Source organism: Aulonocara stuartgranti (genome assembly GCF_965226115.1).
Source record: "Aulonocara stuartgranti genome assembly, chromosome: 22".
Taxonomy (NCBI): Eukaryota; Metazoa; Chordata; class Actinopteri; order Cichliformes; family Cichlidae; genus Aulonocara; species Aulonocara stuartgranti.
The window spans coordinates 32,505,287-32,526,551 of record NC_138957.1 but is presented as its reverse complement, the minus strand read 5'-3'; the positions used below and the strand labels follow the sequence as shown (position 1 = coordinate 32,526,551).

General features: G+C 39.7%; 1 long non-coding RNA gene across 2 annotated transcripts; it reads right to left on the bottom strand.

Moving 5' to 3' along the window:
* Positions 1-3,865: 3,865 nt before the first annotated feature.
* Positions 3,866-7,657, bottom strand: LOC309699255. Of its 2 annotated transcripts, none has more exons than XR_014274272.1 (5): positions 7,520-7,657; positions 6,755-6,820; positions 6,250-6,405; positions 5,705-5,797; positions 3,866-5,406 (listed from the first exon to the last, which is right to left on the bottom strand). It is a non-coding gene; the product is annotated as an uncharacterized lncRNA (long non-coding RNA). The 2 variants fall into 2 exon arrangements; XR_014274273.1 differs by lacking the exon at positions 7,520-7,657 and adding an exon at positions 7,364-7,513.
* Positions 7,658-21,265: the final 13,608 nt, after the last annotated feature.

Here is a 21,265-nt window from a genome sequence, read left to right as displayed (position 1 = left end):
AAACGAGCAAACCTGTTCCGACAATTTGAATTTGTATTCCCTCAGCTGCAGACTCGCTGCTGTTTAAATGTTTGAAAAGGAAGATTAGATATAAAAAACGTCAAACATAGACTCAGTCTGCCTTCACATTTGATATGAGGCCAGCACGTATAGTGGCCTCAGCAGGCTATTACTGAAATACACGTGCTATATCATAAACTATGATATAAACAGGGAGGTCCTATTAACATGTTTAGTTTTAAAGGACACCTTCCTGCCTTTAGTCTCATTCATGAGCAGTATTAGTTTTCTTCTAACATCCAGAAGTCTGCACAATGTGTTTCATAGTTTGTAACAAGCCTTTGACAGGTAAACATAACATGACCGAAAAAGCAAAAAAAAAGAAAAAAAAAAGAGAGAGAGTGTTGACATAAGAAGAGAAAATTCTCTCAATTATGGAGACAGACAAATGGTTCATTTATGTTTGATGTGTGTTTATTCCTCCCTAAATATCGTCGGTGAAGTTCGCCATGCATGTCAGATTTTCCTGCGCATTTTTATACCTCTGCCAACAGAGAGAGAAAAAAAATCACATTCTAACAGACAGCTGGTGCTTAGAATACAGTTGAATAACTATTAAAAAACAGATGATATTTAGATGATAGTTCAGTCTAACACATGTGCCAGTGAACCATTAAACGTCTGTGAAACTATGCAGTTATGAAACGTAACTTTAACCTCAGCCAAACCGATTTGCTGTTGTAAATAAAACAGCGAAGTAAACGTGACCCGACAGACAGAACCTGAGTGAATGAAGTCCAGCGTTTAACCACTGAGAGCTAAAACTCAGCTGAGGTTTCAAAGCTGTGTGCCGGTGATTGGACATCAGCCGCTGATGAAGCTGTTCGCCTATAAAGTGCTCTGTAAGGAAACGAGCTCCAGCAGCTCTGCGCTCGGGGAAAACACTATATTTACTTATCTTGTGCAGAAAAATGCGCTGACATTGCGTTATATCGAGCACCGGCTGCCCAGTTAAACTGTGACTATCACCAGGTAACTAGGCGTGTTTCTTGAATTAGCAGCAGGTGTTAAACAGCTGACAGCTGAGGAGGAGGATGCATGCAGGTAAACTGAGGGTCTGTTGAGCTGATCGCTGGTTTCGTGAGAAAAATGTCAGCTCGTTCTTTATGTTACAGAAGCACAGAGACACAAGACCAGGCGGAAAGAGACGATCGTTCGGTGAAAATGAGAATCTGCGAATGCAACATGTGGAACACGGAGAGTGGAATATGTAAACAAACCGGTTAACGTAACCCCCTCGGTGCACTCTGCATGCTAACTGTTAGCAGAGCTAGTGAAATCTCTGAAAACATCTGAGCACTTTTGCAAACATGTTCTATGTTGACAACCTGACCAGACATACGTCGCGACATTCGCGGCTAAAACACTGTTAAAAGTGTAGCTGGTGACAGAAAAACGGGGTATTTTAAAACTACACCACCACCATTGCTGCTTGTGATTTGATCTGCATTCTGGGATAACTGGCTGCCCCAAGTCTACACAAGCAATCGATTTTCTAGGATCGACCTGTTTTGACATACTTTGCACGGCAACCAATCAAATGTTAGAGAAGCTGCATGGGCAGCGTTAACCCCGCCCCCTGAGTTTGACGGGTGAGGCTGACAGATAAAATTATTTCATGACGAGAGCCAGGCGTCAGGACTGCCAAAATGAAATAAATAAATATATCATTAAATAATTAATTAAATGTGTCAATAATTAATTAAATGTGTCAATAATTAATTAAAATGTGAAATACATAAATAATTAATTAAATGTGTCAATAATTAATTAATTACATGTGTCAATAATTAATTAAAATGTGAAATACATAAATAATTAATTAAATGTGTCAATAATTAATTAATTACATGTGTCATAACTATTTATTTAATTAATTAATTCCAATTTTAATTAATTATTGCCACATTTAATTAATTATTTAATGGTGTATTTAATTAATTCATTATGGCAGTCCTGGCGTTCCATAGAAACCCGGCACCACCTTATCATGCAATTTCCTGAGGTCAGATGGCCCAGGAAGTGAGTGGGCGTTAAGGCGTCTGGGGAGGGAACTCAAAACTGGATTATAGATGGCAGACAGTTGGTGTCGTAAACCACCCTCTGTTCAAAGATGTTCGCTCACAGTGAACGTAAATGGCTTCTTTAACTCCTCTTTCAAACCATCTGTCCTCTCTGTCCAAAATGTGAACACTGGCATCCCATTTCACCGAAACAATAACGCGTGAACCAAGTTTACAAAATAGAACCTTGTCCAAGTTTCTTCTAAGTTAGCATTAAAGGGCTTTTACAATTTTGTTTTCTTTTAATTCTTTACCAGAAATCTATTGTTCACAATTTAAAAGAAACTAACGGTGTGTTCACACCGGACGCAATAGAAGCGACCAAAAGGCGCCACACGCCCCTAGCTGGTCGCTTGCACATTCGCACCTTGAAGCGCATTCAAAGCGAACTGGTCGCACTTTAAAATATGCAATTTTCACGTGCGTGAACCAGAAATGTGGGAGGAAGTAGTGCCAGACGGTATGTTTGCAAGATGGCAGCTGTCGATCTAGCGTTTGAAGAGAGAGTCTCCCTTCTCTATTTACTGTGGAGAGCAGAGCAGCGGCGTAAAGGACGTCCTGACCGTACCTGGGCCCATCAGGTCCTCCACGAGTGTGAGCAGTTTGGTGAGTTTCACCACTTGCTCCAGGAGATGCGTCTGACTGACGGCCACTTTCAGCGGTACCACCGTCTGTCCCTCGCCCAGTTTGAGGAGCTGCTGTCCCGCGTCGGTCCAAGCATCGCCCGCCCAGACATCACAGACGCACGGACTGCAATTAAATTTAAATCTTGAAAATATCTTAACCCATTGTTGCGACTTCTATCCACAAATAAAGCCGCTGCCGGCTGAGTTTGTTTCTGTACTGTGACGCGTCTCCAATAAGCCATACTAAGTCCCACTTGTGTTTCACGTATTTATTTGAAACTAAAATAATAAATGTTTGCTTTCAATCAAAACAAATAGCGCATGTATAAACTTACATCGTTTGTGAGCATTTGTATTTGTATTGAATCTTTATTTTAAACATGTTTAAACAAAAACAGGGAAAAAAAGAGACAAACAAACAAAAGGAAAACAAAGCAACAATAATTATAAGTAACTTACATGTTCAAAAGGACTAGGAAGAAGCATAAGCTTATTTAATCCCACCCCCTTTCCACTATTTAGTAATTAATAGTCAAATTAATAGTCAACACTTTTTCTTCCCTCAGAAATTCATTACAATTACATTACATAATGCATGTAATTTTTATTTATTTAAGCCCAGTAATACGTCAAAAGATATACAATTTACAGACATATATGCATACTTGTGCACCCACAACACACATATATACACATCACTGTTGTGAAAATAGTGGGTGAACACCCGATCAGAAACACCTCCTCCCTCACTCAAAAAAATGAAACGTTGACTTTAATTAAAATTATTTTGTCAACAGGTTCCACGAAATTGAATTATGTTAGTTTAAAGCAAAAATCTTTAGTTCATCTAATTTAAAAAAACTACTTAAGATTAACAAGACATATTTAAGACTAACTAAATCAAGTTATGTTGTATGAACATAGATGATATATTTTCAGGTTAGATAGTTTAGATTAGTTACTTCAACACATTTCTTATTTGTGGCAGTAAAATGTTAAATTTAAGTTAGATTAATTCAAATATTATATTTTCAGCCACCTTGTGCTTTATTAATTAGTTTTACATAAATCTATTTTGTCAACAGGTTCCACACAAATGAATTAAGTACATCCAACTTATTTTTTAAAATTTATTTTATTGCCAACACATTCAGTGAGCATTTGTGTAAACCCAGTCCAAAATAAAACACAACAGCTCATTAGGGTTAGTAATTAACAGTATGTAGACAGATGCAACATCAAGACTTTAAATTAAATGTCTGTATCTACCAGAAATAGAAGAAAAAAAAAAAAAACGCATTGAAGATCACATAACACATTGATAAGATGACACTTGAGTCATGCACATGTGATGCTAGTAAGGTCTGTGAGTGTTTTTTTCTTTTAGTGTCTAAAATGGATAGCAAAGTTGCTATTTGCAATGATTGCTTAGGGTCAGTCCAGTAACACAATGCCAATGAAGTGCTTTCCTTTAACAATGCAAAGTGAAGTGTCCACCTCAACAGCCACAATTTTAAAAAAAAAATTATGTAACAACAACAACAACAACAACAACAACAATAATAATAATAATAATAATAATAATAAATAGTCCACTGATATTAGCAATCAAAGAAAATTACATCACCATCCCAAATAAAACTTTAACAAAACATGCCAACATTATGGTCTAACAATAAAACAGCTTGTCAGCGTTCAGTTTTTTTGCAACAGCACAGCAGTAACCATTTAACACTTGCCACTGTCAACATTTATTTTACCAGTGTTTGGGCAAAAAACTTCAGATGTAAACATTTTAACATGGAAACAATTGTTCGTCTTTAAAAGTCCACAAAATATACATTCATCCTGCATTCCCAACTTGGATGATCTGATATCCTCGTGTTGGTGTTGTTCCCAGACCATCATGAAAATGTTGTTCCAGGTTCAACATTGCAAGTGACCAATCACATTGTTGTGACGTTATTCTATTCCAAGCCATTTGTGCATTTATGAAATTCCAATGTTGCAAGGACAATATCAATTCTGCTTACTGTTTATTAAAGGGTTACGGTTAGGGTTAGGGTCTGTTGATCGGCGGACAGAGGCGGTTTCACGCAGCTTAAGTACAGTTTTTTGTTTTACGCCGGTTTTTCCCGAAGTCGCAAAAGTATGACGTCACAACATTCTGATTGGTCACTTGCAATGTTGATCCTGGAACAACATTTAGTATGATGATCTGGGAACAACACCAACACGAGGATATCAGATCAACCTCCTAACTTACCCTTATTTTTAGTATGTATTGCAATTACCTTTACAATGCACACAATGTAACACAAACTGAATATGAACATATTTCCACCTCATAACAATATGCCTTGAACGCTAATATACACACCACCCTTCAACATTTCTGGTGCAGTATCATCTCTCAATTAAATCCTTTAAATCTCAATACTTTTGATTGTCTCTTAGCTTTCAGTCTTGAGGTTAACTGAGATTCAGTGCATATATCCCACCCATTAAGAGTGCACATGCAGAGGCCAGGTCTTCCAGGTCATGCAGGACACACTAGATGGTTATACCCACATCGGCTGGAGGAGTGCTGGCATCAGCTCTTTCGATGGTAAAGATAGCAAGGGTAATTTGTTCCAGCTCCCTCTGAACAGCTGTAGCTTAGACACAAAAACATAGAAAAATGGCATCCAGTTTTAAAAAAAAGAAAGAAAAAGGGCCAAAGCTACCTTTTAATGACGTAAACACAATATTAGGAACATGCACCCCAGTGCGCCACTATTTCAGACTACAGATTCAACGATAAATATAAATAGTTTGGGTATACAAGAAGATTTCTCAAAACATTTAAACAGGTTCCATGCAAATTACAACAACAACAACATTACAACATGCAACAACATTAGTTATTCAAAATTTGGTTTAATACAGATAAAAAACTAAACTAAAATTACCAACCAATTATTCTTTGAAGAGGATGCTTGGGTCTTCATTCAGGTAAAAAGGTAGTGCCCTGAGGACACACTCCCTCCCCTTTTCAATGGTTTCCTTCTGTAGAGAGTGGCAGAGATACAGGAAGAGAAAACAGAAATACTTTAGGATGACAGAAACTCACATTATACGCAAAATGAATGACATAGCCACTGCACAGATAGACATGTACACAAGACCAACTAATCATCACATGGACATGAATAGTTAACCTGTTGGGCAGGGTTTCCACCACATTATATATGTCCATAATGGAGGTAAAGACAAACTAATACATCATCTTTTTTGCATTCAAAACATAACATAAAAACATTCACTTCTGGTTTAACCTAAATCAAGGGATCAGATTTTACATATGTTTAGGTAATTTAAATTTTCCAACGTTTTGAGTACCAAACTTTGTCTTGCTTAATATAAATGTAAGTGCACTGTGCAGCTACCATACACTAGCTGTTTAAATTTGAAAATGATCTTATTAGCCATAATATTTTGCTACCAACAGAATAACGCACCTGTGTGGCTGGGGCCAAAGTTTGTCTAATTTTCTTCCCTGCAACGCCTCCTTTTTTCTTGAAGACTTTTATGAGCTGGTCAGTGTATTGGTCAAGTTGTGTAAAAAGCCTTGGAACATGTGCAGCAGTAGTAATCCTCACATATTCTGCTTCCACCTGAAAATATGTCAACAAACACAACATACTGTACTGTAAATATACATACTATATGTACACATATACAAACTAAAACTAATGTAGAAAGACCTCTTAAAGCTATAATTTTAACACAAACATTTACACAAAATGCTAATGGAGCCATTACAGCTTTTATTGTTATTTATCAAGTTCCAAAAAATATTGATCACAGCTGATCTGAAAAGAATTTCATGCCTCAGGCCCTTGAACTGCAACCTTTACCATGGTTCAGATGTGGAGACGAAATAACAGGGGCATGGGATGGGTCACAAAAGAAAACTTAACTTATAAAACAGTTTTGTTTTTAAAAGTATAACAGTTCACATACCACATACAAGCTCAGCAGTACCACATACACCACATCAGTATAGGAGGGAGCAGGTAAAGGCAGGATCTGAGATTTATAAAGTAAAACAAGAAATTCATTACTTAATTTCAAGAAGCAAATTATTGTTTGAATTACAACTAAATAAAATACTACTCCGAAGAAAAGCAAGAGATTGACACTGCCATGTGCTAACTTTCTATAGAAGCAATTATCACCAGGTCTGTCGACCTCCATTGTCTGTCCACTCATATGTCTTGAATAATTTTATTAAAAAAATTAAGTGTGTACTTTCACAAACTGTAATTTATAACTACATTGATATGTATAACTCCGCTAGGAAACATGCTGTATTTACAGACCATTTTTACATAATACAGATTACTGATAGAGCAGAACAATGGTGTCACGGTGGCTTTCGCCCTTGACTTTTTGGATTTTAAATGTCACTTTATGCTATCCTTGCTATCCTATTCGATATTTCCGACTCTCGGATTACAGAAAAGGAATCCCAAGAAAGCAAATGGAAAAATAACCCCTTGAAAGAATAACCCCATGAACCCCTGTAGCTAATCCCTTAATAAAACAAAAAACAATAAAAATGTTTCTTACACAGTCCACAAAATAAGCATGTCCAGGACCCAGTAAAACTAATGTAAAACAAGCACACGCAAACGATATAACATGTCTTGTAAGACAAACGCAAAATATAACCATGCTGGACATATAGATACTACACAACATAGTCAAAGAAAAAAGTGGTCTTACCTCTCAAAGAAACAGCAGCTTGGCGCCAAAACAGCCTTTTTCAGTTAAATTTGAAGTCTTGCGCATGAGCAGGCACAAGCCGTGAAACCTTCTTGTTCTGCGCGGTTTCATTACAACTGTTTTTGCATTACTGCCACCTTGTGGATATACAAGGTATATCGATCCTCATTGACTTAACTTAAATGTTATGCGATCAAGTAACACATTAGTATTATGTACGTTGAATAATAGACACAATTACGTAGACTTGATTAGAAAAACATATGTTAACTTAACAAAAACATATATTTTAAGTAAAATGAAAATAAATAATTAATATACACTGAACAATCCACCTCATTCATTTTTTTGAGTGGCTGATGAGTACGCCTGTGTCACGTAAATAACACGCGATCACCTGAGGTGCAGGAAAATCTAAACACCTGTACCACCACAATAAATAAACAAAACATAAACATTCACTTTGGCTCTTACACACTTTTTAAAACCCTTATTGTATTTATCTATTTATTGCAGGGCATTAATAATAATGAGAAGCTACTATATGTATATGTATGTATGTATATATACATACATATATGTGTATATATATATATATATATATATATATATATATATATATATATATACAGTGGGGCAAAAAAGTATTTAGTCAGCCACCGATTGTGCAAGTTCCCCCACTTAAAATGATGACAGAGGTCAGTAATTTGTACCAGAGGTACACTGCAACTGTGAGAGACAGAATGTGAAAAAAAAATCCATGAATCCACATGGTAGGATTTGTAAAGAATTTATTCGTAAATCAGGGTGGAAAATAAGTATTTGGTCAATAACAAAAATACAACTCAGTACTTTGTAACATAACCTTTGTTGGCAATAACAGATGTCAAAGTTTACTATAGGTCTTTACCAGGTTTGCACACACAGTAGCTGGTATTTTGGCCCATTCCTCCATGCAGATCTTCTCGAGAGCAGTGATGTTTTGGGGCTGTCGCCGAGCAACACGGACTTTCAACTCCCGCCACAGATTTTCTATGGGGTTGAGGTCTGGAGACTGGCTAGGCCACTCCAGGACTTTCAAATGCTTCTTACGGAGCCACTCCTTTGTTGCCCGGGCGGTGTGTTTTGGATCATTGTCATGTTGGAAGACCCAGCCTCGTTTCATCTTCAAAGTTCTCACTGATGGAAGGAGGTTTTGGCTCAAAATCTCACGATACATGGCCCCATTCATTCTGTCCTTAACACGGATCAGTCGTCCTGTCCCCCTGGCAGAAAAATAGCCCCATAGCATGATGTTTCCACCCCCATGCTTCACAGTAGGTATGGTGTTCTTGGGATGCAACTCAGTATTCTTCTTCCTCCAAACACGACGAGTTGAGTTTATACCAAAAAGTTCTACTTTGGTTTCATCTGACCACATGACATTCTCCCAATCCTCTGCTGTATCATCCATGTGCTCTCTGGCAAACTTCAGACGGGCCTGGACATGCACTGGCTTCAGCAGCGGAACACGTCTGGCACTGCGGGATTTGATTCCCTGCCGTTGTAGTGTGTTACTGATGGTGACCTTTGTTACTTTGGTCCCAGCTCTCTGCAGGTCATTCACCAGGTCCCCCCGTGTGGTTCTGGGATCTTTGCTCACCGTTCTCATGATCATTTTGACCCCACGGGATGAGATCTTGCGTGGAGCCACAGATCGAGGGAGATTATCAGTGGTCTTGTATGTCTTCCATTTTCTGATGATTGCTCCCACAGTTGATTTTTTCACACCAAGCTGCTTGCCTATTGTAGATTCACTCTTCCCAGTCTGGTGGAGGTCTACAATACTTTTCCTGGTGTCCTTCGAAAGCTCTTTGGTCTTGGCCATGGCGGAGTTTGGAGTCTGACTGTTTGAGGCTGTGGACAGGTGTCTTTTATACAGATGATGAGTTCAAACAGGTGCCATTCATACAGGTAATGAGTGGGGGACAGAAAAGCTTCTTACAGAAGACGTTACAGGTCTGTGAGAGCCATAGATTTTCCTTGTTTGAGGTGACCAAATACTTATTTTCCACCCTGATTTACGAATAAATTCTTTACAAATCCTACCATGTGGATTCATGGATTTTTTTTTCACATTCTGTCTCTCACAGTTGAAGTGTACCTCTGGTGCAAATTACTGACCTCTGTCATCATTTTAAGTGGGGGAACTTGCACAATCGGTGGCTGACTAAATACTTTTTTGCCCCACTGTATATATATATATATATAATTGAGTAGCTTCTCATTATTATTAATGTCCTGCAGCTGTGTCAAAGTTTAGCTAAAAACACATTTCAAGGTTCTTTGTTTTCAATTGCTGAGCAGCAAGAAAGCCAACACTTACTTCTCTTTGATCAAAGAACACTGGATGACGTCACAGTGGCTGCACCCATCTGTGCTACTGTCATCTAGCGGTTGCTAGGCAACAGTCATTCTATGTGGGCGGGACTTGGCAATTATCAAAGGGCAGTGGGCGGGGCCTACAGGACCCGAGCCTATAAATAGAACTCCAGAACTCCATAAACACCTGCGATTTAGTTCAGAGCGCATTCATGCATCAGAACAGCGAGCAACATTTAAACACATTTAGTTCACAAAGAGCAGACATACCTGCCACAACATCAACCCCCCAGCAATTTGTTTCCACTTCTCCAATTCAGAGTCAAAGAAGTAGAAATACAACCTTAAACATGACAACTCCACACAGTTACTCCTCAGTGGAAACATGGAAGTCCTTAAGCGACTACTTTTTTGGTACAATTGTACCACAGTGGAGATCTCTGCAGTTAAACCCAGAGTACTGCAACACTAAGCTGCCTTCCACTTTGTTAAAGGACATGTTGAAACTTTGCTCCATGTTAGTGGATGCAACAGAGACAACCATGGAGAAGGGAGCTCCGGTGTCCACACAGACAGAGGAGTGTCTTGAGTCAGTGGACACTGATTCCCATGAGAAAACAGGGGTAACACGAGCAAAGGAAGACATGGTAACAGAAATATCTGTAGACAACTGTGTTGATAATAAAAAAACAGAAACTCCGGAACTGGAGACAGAGGCCAGTGCAAGTCTTCAGCATGTGGACACACAATCCCAAACCACAGCCACAGCAGAACCAAGAAAGAGCTGTATGAAGAAAAAGTCCACAGCTGATACAAAAGACTGGGACAAAATAGAAGCTTGTCCCATGAAAAAGCCTGCAATGCCAGCTGCATATGAGTCAGAAGTTGATAAATGCAAGGAAACGGAGGCAAAAGGAGGAAAAGACAGCATCCTGAACGAAATATCTGTAGACAACTGCAGTGATAATAAAAAAACAGATACTGCAGAACTGAAGACAGAGGCCGGCAAATGTCTTCAGCATGTGGACACACAATCCCAAGCCACAGCAGAACCAAAGAAAAGCTGTATGAAGAAAAAGCCCACAGCTGATACAAAACACTGGGACAAAATAGAAGCTTGTCCCGTGGAAAAGCCTGTGATTCCAGCTGTACATGAGTCAGAAGTTGATTCTTCTTCTGTCATCAGTCTGGCATCTGATGATGTGTCTGCAGAAAAAATGTTTGTTTATGCACTTACTCAGTTGGTAGTTTCACGGGCCTTAGAGAAAGTCTCCTCTAAACACAAAGACTCCACAAGGATTCCCAACTGTTATCGTCTGCTTGAGAAAATCTGGCCTGAAATTGAGGGAAAACATTTGGATCTATGTCCAAAGAGGCTGCCCAGTATGGCGACAGCCGTTTTCACCAATCTTTGTAAAGTGCATAAGTGCAAGGAAAAACATTTGATTTCAAGTCTGAAGGAAGAGCTTGAGGATGATATTACTGTCCCAACATTCACCAGACATCTGCTGGCATTACCCAAAAGAATACTCACTTTATCTAAAAACCGAGACGAGTACAGAGAACTTGTGGAACGCTTTGCTAGAGATCTGGTTATGCACGCAATGAGCAACATAAAGGGGTTGAAGGAATGGGGTCCAGCTGAAGAAGTTATACAGAGGCTTACCGAAAAGATCTGGGCTAAAATTGTGTCCCAAAATCTTGAAATCTCCTTGGAGAACATGGAAGATCTCACTGTGACAGTATACAATGAACTCCGGGAAAAGTGGAGAGGTGCTGACAATGTCCTGGGGTTAATGAATAATGGAAATCCAAGACTTGACAAAATGATTGTCAGAATTTTCAAAAGTAAGGCCCCATTGAGAAGACCAAATATCTTCTCTAGGATGTTTTCATGTGTATGCTAAAGTTTACCTGACACATGGTGGCGTTACAAAGAAGATTACTCACTTTATTTAAAAGCCCAGAAGAGTAACAAGAACTTGTGGAACTGTTCACTAAAGACCACATGAAATTATTACCAACAAATACCAACAAATTACCAACCGGTCGCAGCAGATGGCCGCCCCTCCCTGAGCCTGGTTCTGCCGGAGGTTTCTTCCTGTTAAAAGGGAGTTTTTCCTTCCCACTGTCGCCAAAGTGCTTGCTCATAGGGGGTCATATGATTGTTGGGTTTTTCTCTGAAGTGCCTTGAGGCGACTTTTGTTGTGATTTGGCGCTATATAAATAAAATTGAATTGAATTGAATTGAATTGAAATAATAAAAAACAAAAAATTTAAAAAAGATCTTGATTTTGAGCTTTGTTTTATTTGTCTTCAGATTGTGTATACATTTTCAGTTTAGGCTGAAGCTAAAAACTCATTTATACTGAACATTTTTAAACAACATAACTGTATATTTGAAATAATTCCAATTTTCAATCTGTTTGCATAAATGAGGAATAAAAGTTTCTGATCAATGTTGATTTTTTTACAGTCATTGTTAAGCAAGAACATTTGTCAGTTGTCAGTGACACAGCTGCCATATAGCCGTTTGTTCTCCTCAGTAAATTAAAAACGTGTGCACCCAATTCTTGCTTTTTAAAGTCATTAAAGATACAATACTGTACAATCATACCATTCAGGTAAAAAAAACAAAAAAACAGTTCAGCTAAATCATTAAAAACCCAAATTCCCATAACACTCATACCCATAAGGAGTGAATCTAAACTTTTCACCACACCTGTATGATTGCACATTTGTCAAGAAATTACTGTTCCTGGTAACCAAATTTGCCCAGCAAAATATAAAGATATGTGGAGGGGCCAACGACTTTGAACATTACCATACATAAAACAAAACTATGATCTCTTTAAGGTCTGCCAATATCAAACATTAAAATAGTTGACAGCAAAGGGTCCACAATTAAAAAGTTTTTCTAGCAATACAAAGTGCTGTGTCACCCCTAAGGTTCAAACATGTAAAGTCAAACACACACTTGTTTCATAGCACATGAAAATAAAAACTAACTAACTATTAAATCATGATACATCCTAAGTGCAGAGCCAGCACTGGATAGTTCAGGTGTACTATAATCAAGCGGTAATGACAAGAACTGCTAAGATACCAAGAACATACCCACAGAAACAAACAATGCTGTTACCAATATTTTTATCTGTACGATATCAATGGAACTGATAATATGAAATATTAGTCAGATATTGCTTTTTTTTCCTAGTATGAATATAAAAAGAAATAAATTAAATAATTACTGAAGTGTATGCAGTGACTTTTAAGATGACTTTATTGACCAAATCATGGTCAAATCATAGCACTGGGTTACTTAAAAAAACCCAGCATGAGAACAGATTTTGTTATCACGAACACTTTTCTGCCCACTGTTTCAGCAAATTATTCTTTAAAGCTTTAAATTAAATCTTTAAATTAAATAATTACTGAAGTGTATGCAGTTAGTTACAGACAATTGCAGCAGTGAAATTCTGGTTTGCATTTCTACTTTTTACGTTCACTGTAAACCTCATCTATAACATCTGATTAGAAAATTACCTCATGTTTAACATTTGGCTGGAAAAAATAAGTAAAAGTAATGAAAAATGTGAGGGCTGATTTGAGTATCCTGGTTTCTTCCAGTGCGTATTTCCATATCAAATCTAACTGAGGCACCAGCTATACCACATTTCTCTCTTACTCAATGATGACCTGTTTATCAATGTGATCTGGCTTATGTGAACTCGCACTACGCCTTAAAATCTTGGAGTCTCTCTAACATGTAAGAATTGTTCTCCTACATATTCATGCCCCATCTTAGCTTAAAGATCTCACAGTACTGTATAACCCCAGCAGAGCACTGAAGCTCCTTCCATCCTTTCTCCAGAACATCACGGCTCTTTGAGGATAGCAACCTGTAGCGTGGAAGCTGACTGGAGAGGAGGGAGTCTTCTGGAGGACAGAAAATGAGGGAAGAACTGCAAAGAGAAAGTAAAAACAGACACATGTTAGATTCTGAGTTGTAACCTTGGAAAAAGAAAGCCTTGTTACTTTTTCTCTTACTACACTCAGAAAAATAAAGGTGCCAACTGGAACCAAAAGTGGTTCTTTAGACTGATGCCATAGAAGAACCTTTTTTGGTGCCACAAAGAACCTTTCAAACAATGGTTCTTTGAAGAACCATTTCTTTCAGTGGTTCATTGAAGAACCTTTAAAGGTGCCCCAAAGAACCATCAAGAAACGGTTCTTTGGGGCACCTTTAATGGTTTTTCAAAGAACCTTTTTAAAAATGGTTCTTTAAGAACCATTTTTATAAAGTAGCCCCTTCCTGTTTTCACACGGAGCATGGGGTACTGTAATCTGTCTGGAAGGTCACATTATGGTTATAGAAAATCTCTCCTTTAAACACATTCATGGATGTCCTTCCATCTTTCCTCCTGAAGATCGTGGCTCTCTCAGGGTAGAAACTTGTAGCTGGCAGCTGACTGGAGAGGAGGGAGACTTTAGGAGAAGAGACACTGAAAGAACAACTGCTGAGAAAGAGCTGTTTAAAACAAATGAATGATACATCTTTTTAAACTGTGTAAATAAATCATGCTCCATCATCTGATGCTATTTTTTCCTTGTAATAACACAGAATTAACAAGATTCTGTACTACACTGATGAAAGCAGAAAAATCCTTCCCAAGTAGTTTACATATAATGACTCTCTACTGTAGATGCTTTGCTGAACTCATAGACTTGTGGAAAGTGGTACAAACTGTTTTCTGTAAAGTGTCAAAAAGTAACCAAGTAAAAGTACATTTAAAGCATTATTATGTTTTTTTATTTGTTTCTCATTTGTTTCTGAGTTTCCTTTAATCACGGCATCACGTCTGGCTTTTGAGGATTGGTATTGTACTTTGACAAGCAGGTCCTGTTTGAGTGATTTCTTGAGAATAGTTGTGACAGTAATGAAGAAAGAGAACTCAGCTTCACAAAGAAACACCACAGTTAATTGTTGGGGGAGCAATCCCTTTTTCGCACAGGAATATGTAGGCTTCCTTTTTTTTTTCAATTGTTAATAAACATCTTAATTCAGAAACTACATTTGGTGTTAACTTTTGTGATCTATTTGATCTGAAACATTTAAGTGTGACAAATATTCAAAGTGAGATCATGAGGGACTTTTAAATACAGACAGAAAAACTGGTGATGCCTAACCAAGTGGAAGTAGTAGTGGAGGGCAAGCCGAGGAAGATGGCTATAGTGACAGATGTTGCTATACCGAGTGACAGCAACATCACAAAAAATGAACACGAGAAGCTGGAGTAATAGCAAGGGCTTAGAGAAGAGCTCAAGAAGACTGTTGCCAAAGTGCTTGCTCATAGGGGGTCATATGATTGTTGGGTTTTTCTCTGTATCTATGAAGCGCCTTGAGGCAACTTTTGTTGTGATTTGGCGCTATATAAATAAAATTGAATTGAATTGAATTGAATTGGAGGGAAAAGGCACCAGTGTTCCCAGTGGTAATTGGGGCACTCGGTGTAGTGCTCCCCAAACTGGGTGAGTGGCTCGCAGGAGATCCCAGAAACAACTTGCCTGATAGAAGGCAAGTTCCTAATTTTCTGTTAGGATCTCCACTAGTTATTCTCACATATCAGCCAACATAAAAAAAAAAAAAAACCCAATAAAAAACAGAAAAAACATTCAAACATCACATTACAGACAATATTCTCATTCTCAAATCTTTCCCGTTTGTTTTTTTGTTTTTTATTTGTTTACTTCTCAGTTGGTTCTTTCATTTTATTCCATTTGGTGAAAATATTGTTCTTTACATCAGAACTTTAACGTTACAGGCAGCTGAACACACCAGCAGGTGGAGCTAAAGGTCTCGTGTTTCAGTTCTTACAAATGGTGCAGAAACTGATCCTGTGTGTTTGTGTATGTGTGCGTATATGCATGCCTTCAAATAAATTACAAGAATTAATAATGCTGCCACAGATGTGACTCTGGAAGAGTTCGTGGCATGGGAGTAAATAGAAAAATAGTAAACTTGCATTTATTAAATAGAGATGTTTTTTTTTTACATATTTACTACAACTTCATTTCATTTTCATGAGATGTTTAATATCTACAGCTGTTCAATAGAAAGAAAACTTAGAAGGCATTTAAGCTCCTGTTTCATGTCCATCACTATTTCTCTTTTTCCTCAGGCTCATATGGACTTCGGAAGTTCTGTGAGATTTTTTTTCTGTTTGAGTGAAGCAGGTCTCAGCATGTTCAGACAGAGCTGCTAGGACAGGAATGTTGCTGATATGCATCTTACTGCTGTGGAAACAAATGGTTTGATGATTCTATAACAGGGGTGTCAAACTCAAATACACAGTGGGCCCCAAAATTCAAAACAGGAACAAAGTCGCGGGCTAACGTTAATATTTATTGAAAAATATTTATTCCTCCAGATATAAGAATGAATCTTTTCTTATGGACTCAAACACGTTTGAGTATTCAGTTTTTTCTGAAAAACTGAATATGGAACAAGCAAAGCTTAATACTAAACAATATATATATTAGCTGTATAATACCAGTAGGCCAGCTCTAATAGTAATTTGGTATGGCTTTGCGGGCCAAATATAATTAGGCTGCGGGCCAAATTTGGCCCTCGGGCCAGAGTTTGACACCTATGTTCTATAAGAAGAGGAACAAGTGACTTTAGTAGACTGCTTCTGGGTGCAGTTTTCTCTGTGGTGGGGTTGGGTGGACTGTCCCGGGCTCTGTGGGGCCGGGGGGCGCTGCTGCGCTGGGCCCCGGTCTGGATGGGCCTGGGCCCCCTTTCCCTGGCGGGTCGCGGAGTATGGGAGTGCCTACTGGGGTCAGCGGGGGAGCTGGCCCCAGGGAGGGGTTACCTGCCCCTCCCTTCCTTCCCTCCCCATCTCCAGCTGCCTCCCTCTTCCCGCTCCACCACAACCACCCACACATGCAGGGCCTTGGAGTAGGGGTATGTCACCAGGGTGCAGAGGAGGCTACCCCCCCCCCCCCCCCCCCCTGTCCCCTTCTGGCTGCCTCTGCCTCAATTTTATCCCACAACTTAGACATTCACATTACTCACACCCTCATTACACATACATATAGGATCTTGGGGGTGGGCACGATACACGGAGTCCAAGTTACCATCAGGGTGTACACCTCACCCCTGGCATCGTTGCCCACCTCTCAATTTTAAATACACGTAGACATTGAGGGCTAACAGGAGGGACTATGCGCTTACCTGCTGCTCTCTGGCAGGTAGCTCCAAGCCCTCCTGGGTTTTAAATTCACCTTAGAACACACATGCATCAACACTACAATGAGCGGGTGGAGGGAGGTTTGGAGTCTTCTCCCACCCCCGTTCTCTGCGGCCTGCTGGAGCAGGGGGGCTAGGAGGAGTTGGCCGTCCGACTGCGGTCTGGGGTGTGGGGCCTCCCTGCTGCTGCGGAGTCGGGGCGGTCTGCCTCTACCCACCGCAGGGAAAAGCGTAACACCACCTGGGTCTGGGTGCATTTCCCCCTCCAGGGGCAAGGGTACCTAGACCCGGTTTGTAGAGTACGCTTGGGGAGTGTGACCGTGTGTACAGCGTCTCTTTATGTCTGTCTCCACGTTGGTTGAGTGTGGAGTAAGTGCATATGAGAGCATGAGGGTGGGAATGGATGTTTGTGTCTGTGTGTGCCTGTATGTCTGTGTCTATATGTCAGGTTGGGTATCAGACGCCACCTCTCTGGGGACATCTCAGGCCCTCCAAGGTTTGGAGGCCTATCTCCACCCACCACCACTTCCCCTGCCAGTGGTGGACTCCCTCAGGTGTCGGTGCGTTGGTGGTTCTTTGTGTCTGGGGGTGGGCGTCCGGGTACACACCGGCTCACTCCTTGGCGGCCGCTTATTGGGGCTCGCTTGGGCCACTTCGGAGGTGGGGTGCCCCCGGCCTCTCGGCCTGGGGCTCGGTCACTCAGGCACAGCTGGCTGCCGGCGGAGCTCACGGGCGCGTCACTGCAACTCCCCCTGGCTTCTGCTCTGCGGCTGCTGAATGAGCCCTCATCTGGGACTCTCCTCAGCTCTTACTGGGACAGTGGCGCGGCTGCCCCTCTGTTGGTCTTCCTTGGTCTCTTGTGTTCTGGGGGCCTCTGGATGTCTGGAGTTTTGATCTCCTCCATACCTGCTTGATACCATAGAGGACGGGGCTGTGGCTCCCCACACTCCCTAGCAGATCATTACATGGAGAAACCTTTGGAATGCAAGCATGCTGATCCACACAGGTATGCACACAGGTGTACACATGGGTATTCACAGACGCGGACTACACCTTTCTTGGCTGCTGCCTCAAAGCACACTGTGCGCTGTCTATCTTGCGTGCTGCACAATATTGTTTATTATTTAGTAACTATTGATATCTACTGCTAGCTAGTTTATTGTGAGGGTGCTTTTTTTTCTTATTATGTTGCTCTTTGTTGTTTGCTTTCTCTTCTGTTTTTTTTCTCCATACAGGTGACCCAGGAGTTTTTTTTTTTTTTTTTTTTGTTTTTTTTTCTCTCTCTTCCCCCCCTTCTCACTGTCTCTTCTCCCCTTTGGTTTTCTTTCTCTCCCTCTCTTTCTTTCATTCTTTCTCCCTGTCCTATCCCACAGTCATGTCTGTCCCGTTTGTAGCAACTGAAAATAAAATAAATTCATAATTATAATAAAGGTCAATCAAATGGACTAATATGGCAAGGCCATGACGATCCACTTGGTAAAATAAATCCGCTTGGCATCTTTCTTGGCCTTAAGACAACAATTCTGATGGCTATAGATCCAAACGGGACAAAAAAAAAGAAAAGAAAAAAGAAGCTGAGATTGCAGATAATCTTCATTTTCTTCTAATCTCACATTCACATGAATTGGCTGCTTCTGCATCACAGATTTAAAGGTTTCATCATGATGATTTTTTACTGAAATTCAGTTGCTCACAAACATTTTCCCTTAATCTGACATTTAAATAGTGAAATAAAACAAATCTTCGCCTCAATCGTTTTGTACATGTTCACTATCAAGGGTCATCCAGGAGTTTTTTTAACGGGGTAATGCAGTGAAAAAAAGTGATATAAATGGCCCACAGGACATTAGAATATTAATAATATTTATATGTAGATATGTATAATAATATAAATGGTTTGTTTTTCTGTTTTATTTGCAGCTGTGTGCCCTCATGTATGTGTATTACAGGAAAAGTGACTGCACAAGAGTTTAAACATTATGTTTAGACTCTTAAGTAAAATTTATACTCCAACTTTAGCGGTTCAAAGGTTTTAGCATCAGTATATCAACAAGTTAAAATACTTGTGTTCACCATTTTATTGTTGCAGATATTTATGATGCCCACAGTACAGAAACGCCAAAACGTTACACACAAAGTGGCAAACTGACAGCCACCATCTGTTTTTCCAGACTGAAGTAAAAACACACATAATCAGCAAAATACCAACAGTACTGTGCAAAGGTCTTGACTCACCCCACATTTGTTCTGCGTTGCTTGAAACAGTGGAAATAGGTGCTGTGATATACTGAAACATATACTGTTTATGCATTTATATTTACAGGAATAGTTCTTCAGGCTTCTTGAATGACTTTCAAAGCTCTTCTTTGGGTGTTGGCTACATTTTTCTTCCCCCTTTCCAGTTATTCTTGTCACGGTTGAGGGTAATTTTGACCCAGCATTTTAAGTCTCTTGTGTTTTGGTTTATTTTTTGAATGATGGACTGTTTTCTGTTTCTCCGGTGTTTGTTTGAATTTTATGATTTAATATATGTTTCAGTTATTCTGGTATTTTTCTGTATTATGACTAATGTTCTGGTTGTATTTTGTTATTATTGCAGGTTTAGTTCAGTTTCTAGTCTGTCTTACCCTGTCGAGTCCATGTCTTAGTAAAGTGTGTCTTGTTTCCTGTTTTACTTTGAAGGTTCATCTTCATGTCTGGGGTCCGTTCTTCGTACCTCGCTAAGTAAGTTAGCTGGATTAGATTGTTGACGATTTCGCGTGATCCTGGATCGTTCGGTTCTCCGAAGCTCATCCGGGACTTGCTGTCATAGCAACAGAGCCGTAAGCGTAAACCTGCTCGGGAGCAGGCTTACTTTATGTAAACAAGATTAGATCACGGCCACTCAGGTATGTCCGCTTCATGTATACAAAAGCAACAGAGATATTTGACCACTGTTTTTCCATAAATAAATAACATCAATGTAACTAAAGATAATGCAGCACTTGATCCTTTTATTGATTTCACACAGATACATACAGGTCATTTCCTAAAAAAAGGGAAATGTACTATTAATAATTCTATTTCATGTATTTGATTATTTCAGATGTAATTCATATTTTAGAGTTGTAATTGTAAATTACTTCGTGTAATCAAGATGAGAGACCACGGCTATAAAAGCGAAGGTGGATTTGGGAAGCCTGTCGCAGCCATGTCCTGGCTGTCCGTATACGCGACCAACCCATTGTGGAAGGTGCAAGATTGATAAGGAGAGTTTTCAGAATTCAGCGTATATTGCGGGACAGACAGGATCCTTTAGCTCAGCGCGACAGTGTGCTCATAGAGAGATATCGATATTCCCGTGAGGGTATTATTTACTTAACCAACTTGTTGACGAGGGGGTGCAGGACCACCACCTGTCTTTTTTTTTGCTCTGCCCTTTTCTTGGTTGCTGTTATGAACAAACAAACAGATTATTCCAGGGTCTCTTTCCAAGAGACGAAAAGCAATATAAGTGATAAATATTACCATTCTGTAGAATATTCTTATATTTCACTTTTACTTGTTCCCATGTTCTAGTGGGTCCTGTCGTGGCTCTAATGTGAAAGAGGATATAATATAATATAATATAATATAATATAATAAATTTACCCTACCGCCTACTGGTGTTGGGCAGAGGGGCCAATGGCGCGAAATGGCAGCCTGGCTTCTGTCAGTCTGCCCCAGGGCAGCTGTGGCTACAACCGTAGCTGCCTCCACCAGTGTGTGAATGTGAGAGTGACTGAATAGTGGCATTGTAAAGCGCTTTGGGGGCCTTGAAAAGCGCTATATAAATCCAATCCATTATTATTTTTATTATTAAATTACTTACGAGTTTAATTTGCCCTCTCTCCTTGCTTTTGCAGCCTTTGCAGTGTTCCCTTGCGTTTTAATTAAACTCTGAAACTCCTGAAATCCCTCAATCAAGAGTTCTTGCTCTGCTGCCGAAAAATACTGAGCGCGCTCCTTCGACATTTTCGCCGACCAATCAAAGGGTTGCCGATCAATGTTTCTACTATCGATGCGTAGCCCCTGTTAAGCCACCCAGTGATCTCACATTACTTCATCCAGCTCAACAACAGGTGTGTTCGGAGAACCGGAATAGCGAGCTCAAA